This window comes from Panthera onca, chromosome B1 (assembly GCF_046562875.1).
Source record: "Panthera onca isolate mPanOnc1 chromosome B1, mPanOnc1 haplotype 2, whole genome shotgun sequence".
In the NCBI taxonomy this organism is placed as follows: domain Eukaryota; kingdom Metazoa; phylum Chordata; class Mammalia; order Carnivora; family Felidae; genus Panthera; species Panthera onca.
The window spans coordinates 24,290,335-24,295,005 of NC_138342.1; the positions used below are offsets into that span (position 1 = coordinate 24,290,335).

The 4,671-nt window shown below is 36.5% G+C and overlaps 1 non-coding gene across 1 annotated transcript; it reads right to left on the reverse strand.

The window, feature by feature from the left end:
- Positions 1 to 530: 530 nt before the first annotated feature.
- On the reverse strand, positions 531 to 634 carry LOC132693396 (U6 spliceosomal RNA). Its single transcript, XR_009616782.1, has one exon. It is a non-coding gene; the product is annotated as a U6 spliceosomal RNA (small nuclear RNA).
- Positions 635 to 4,671: the final 4,037 nt, after the last annotated feature.

The following is a 4,671-nucleotide window of genomic DNA, read 5'->3' on the forward strand; positions in this document are numbered from 1 at the left end:
TCCTTTTTTTACTATGAAATTTATTGTCAAATTGGTTTCCATACAACACCCAGTGCTCATCCCAACAGGTGCCCTCCTCAATGCCCATCACCCCCTTTCGCCTCTCTCCCACCCCTCATCAACCTTAGTTTATTCTCAGTTTTTAAGAGTCTCTTATGGTTTGGCTCCCTCCCTCTCTTTTTTTTTTTCTCTTCCCCGTCTCCATGGTCTTCTGTTAAGTTTCTCAGGATCCATGTAAGAGTGAAAACATATGGTATCTGTCTTTCTCCGTATGACTTATTTCACTTAGCATAACACTCTCCAGTTCCATCCACATTGCTACAAAAGGCCATATTTCATTCTTTCTCATTGCCACGTAGTACTCCATTGTGTATATAAACCACAATTTCTTTACCCATTCATCAGTTGATGGACATTTAGGCTCTTTCCATAATTTGGCTATTGTTGAAAGTGCTGCTATAAACATTGGGGTACAAGTGCCCTTATGCATCAGTACTCCTGTATCCCTTGGGTGAATTCCTAGCAGTGCTAAAAATATGGAACGCTTCACGAATTTGTGTGTCATCCTTGCGCAGGGGCCACGCTAATCTCTGTATCGTTCCAATTTTAGTATATGTGCTGCCGAATCGAGCACCTGATTCAGTATCTTTGTCAATAATTCTTTCTATTAGAAACCAGCCCAATCACTGTCAGACTAATTCTGCTCCACTGCTAGTTAGAAAAACCCAACAGCTAGGTGCACCTGGGTGACCCAGTTGGTTGAGCGTCAGACTTCAGCTTAGGTCATGATTGCATAGTTTGTGAGTTCGAGCCCCACGTTGGGATCGCTGCAGTCAGCCTGTCAGCACAGAGCCTAGTTCAGATCTTCTGTCCTCTCTCTGCCCCTCCCCAGCTTGTGCAATCCCCCAAATAAATATTGAAATAAAAGAAGAACTGAACAGCTAACATCAATCCCGGCAGCTGATACTTTGAAAGGAAACTGATGAAAATTGAAGTTAAAAACATCACTACCAAAACCTACAAATAAACCACAAAATGACTATTTCTATCCCTTTCGTCAATAGGTGACATCCGTTAGCAGATTTGACAATGTTTGCTTTCAGGAAAAAAAAAAAAAAAAGAAACAACCAAAAGTTACTAGTCAAAACTGCTTTTTACCCTCTGAACTAAGACTCCACCTCTCCAATAGGATTGCTCCCTAAACACTTGGCAACCTTAATTTTTGGCAGCTCCAAGCAAGAGAAATCAATAAAAAGAGTCCCATACAACAGTATCAAATTGTAGTCATAGACAGAAGCAGCCTGAGGTGAATTTTAATTCAACATGAGCACCCTCGAGAAAATTTTCTGTTCATGACAAAGGGAGAAAAACCTTGGATTTCTCAAATATTTTCTCAGTGCTGAAAAATTAGCTTCCTTCCACAAGTGTTCCTTAAAGAGCACAGTTCAAAATTATGTTGCATAATATGATATTACAAAGACACAGTACTGAAGACAAAGACAGGGGGCATAAGTGAAAACACCATATAAACCTGTTATTTTAGGGAACAAAGTCGATTGCCAACAATTATATATAGTTTTCACAATTGTATCTCAATGGAATTGTTTCTGGATTGTTTCATTTTGACTTCTCTCATATTTGGTAGTAATGCTGTTCTTTCCTATTTTCTTTTTTTGTTTGTTTGTTTTTTTGTTTAATGTTTATTTTAGAGAGCAAGAGCATGCATGAGCAGGGCAGGGATGGGGGCAGAAAAAGAGAGAGAGAGAGAGAGAGAGAGAGAGAGAGAGAATATTAAACAGGCTTCATGCTATGCGATACTGGGCTCAATCCCGCTACCCTGGGATTATGACCTGAGTTGAAAACAAGAGTCAGTCTCCTAATCAACTGAGCCACCAAGGTGACCCTCTATTTTCTCATGATAAAAGCAATTAATGTTTATTGCAAAAAGCAGTTTAGAGAATGCAAATGATAAAAATGGAAGATGCATAGAAAACAATCAAGTAGCTTCACCAGTTCACCAATGTCAACATTTTACTACATATAATTCTTTTTGCCTAGTCTTATACATACTTACATACATATTTCTAGAAAAAGTTATGACCATGCATGGCATTTTCTTCGTGTCACTGATTTTTTATGTAATAAATAGTGGAATACAATTTTTAAGATAGTGAGAATTTTTGTGAAGCCTCATATCAAATGGCTGTTCTATATAAATTTAAGTATGTTATCAAATCAATTTCTTTTATTTCTTTTATTTTTTAAATGATTATTTATTTATTGTGAGAGTGAGAGAGTGAGTGAGCAGAGACGGGCAGAGAGAGAGGGAGAGATAATCCCAAGCAGGCTTTGTGCTGTCTGAGCAGAGTCCAACTGGGGGCTCAAACTCAAACCGTGAGATCACGACCTGAGCTGAAATCAAGAGTTAGAGGATTAACGAATTTAGCCACCCTGGCACACCTTTCTTCTTTAGATATTCAGTGTTTTCAAGTTTTTGATCCAGTAAATAAATGATTTTATTGAAATAGCTTTCTTATAGCCATAGATGTTAAAAACATTACAATTTTTTAGGATATCTTTATTTTTTTTCTACACTGGGAAAAATGGAACCTCATCCACATAAAAAGCATTCCTGTGATACAGAGAAATAAAAACATTTTACTTTAGTAATGAATCTAAACTCAAATTCCAACAAGGATGTGAAAAAACAATCTGTGTCTACCTGTCTGAAGAGCTAACAGAAAAAGCTACTGCTTCTAAATGCTTTAAAACTGAAAATGCTTTACAACGTTGTGAAGGAGGACTAGTAGAAAGCTTAGGAAGAAATAAATAATGAAGGCATTATTAATTTACAAAACACATAACCCAATGCAACTATTTTTACTGAGCATTTATTAATTACTGATGATGAACGAGATAATGATGGCAGTAGGGACATTAGGACCTAACCGTGTGTTTCAAATTTAATAAGGTATTTGAAAAAAACAAATGCGGTACATACGAAACCGGAAGTCTGATAATATGATACAAATGCACTGCCACAGTAAGTCAAGGGAGAAAGTGATGAATCATAGAGTAGGCAGGAATAATTCAGATACAAAAGGCAGAATTTGAAACCAAATCTGAAAGAAGCTGATTTCAGATGACACTTACATCCACTTTTGCATAGAGTTAACTTATCCTATTATCTGTCTGTCATTTTACTTTGTTCTTGTTGTTACAGAATATTCTCCTTCATTGAGGATGCACACAGCATGAACAGTGTAAAAAATTTTTAAAAAAATATGCAAAATAGATTGAGGGTGTTTTAAGAATTCCCAGAAGCATTGTACCACCCACCCACCCCCTTTTGATAATTTATTTGGGAAAATACTCACACATAATAATCAGGTTATTCTATAATGCATTTTCCTCATGAAAGAGGAAAATGGATGCATCATCATTTAGTAAGTCTATCGATATACATGGCAAAACAAAATCTAGACACTATAGTAACAGGCAGCTAGATAAATAAGCACATAAGTGTGCGTTTTTCAAGCTTACAGATGAGAATGTAGAGAATCTCTAAACAGAAGACAGAAATTGAAAGCGTGAGAGCATGATTGCAGAAGTAATTGTGAAAGTTTTCAATTGGAAATAACGTATCGTTATCAGCTGATGTAAAATTATGCTCACTGGACTATGGTATCATCCAAAATTACTTAATTGAAGCCTCAGAATCATTTGCCACAATACATCCAAACATGATACTTACATACCACAATTAATCATCAACTGCAAGGTGAAAATGGCTGATGCTTCTGGTCGTGTATTAACATATACTGAAGTTATTAAATATATGAAATATTAAGATATGTCCTCTTGGTAGTGAACTATCTTCAGAATAGCTCTTTTATCAGTCAGTTACAATTGCATACAAGGAAAAATAACCTTCTTCAGGGAGAGGAATGAAGAAACCATGAGGAGACCTGAAGTCTTTGACATTGCTCTTGAAATAACCTCTGGAAACGTGGAAGAATCTGTACTTTGAAAACAGGTAATGACCGACAAGAATCATATAAAAGCATAAAGTAGTATACCATTTGTAATTTAGTCTGTGTCATTCATTTACATCCATTCCACAGATTCTTAATCAATAGTGTGTGGCTGAGTTTCATGCCATGTGGAAAGCAGTGGGTGAAATAGTAACTTGTTTTAGCCTCCAATTACACAAGAAGGTTAAGTGGCAGTTCGGAATCTGTTAACCTGGATGCCACAGAAAACACAATGACGTGTACCATTGTTATATATATATATATGTGTGTGTGTATATATGTATATATGTGTATATATATATATATTTTTTTTTAATTTATTCAGATAAAATATGTCCAACATTGGTGCAGCAGTGCAACAGTGTCATTAATAAACCATGATCTTCCATGTTTGTGTTCTGTGACTCTTGGAAAGTTGGCCTTTCTCCCCACAGTGAAGATGGCTGCCACACTCTGGTCAGTAGTAAGGGACAGAAAGATGAAGAACTTTCTCTTTTAGAAACAATGGTACTGGTCAGAACTTGGTCATGTGGCTAAGGAAAAGAAATTACCATGACTAGTAAAGATCAATCATAAAATAACCCTTGAGGCTGGTGTGTAGGCCATGCCCTCCCTCCTATCAAGGGTTCTCCCCCTA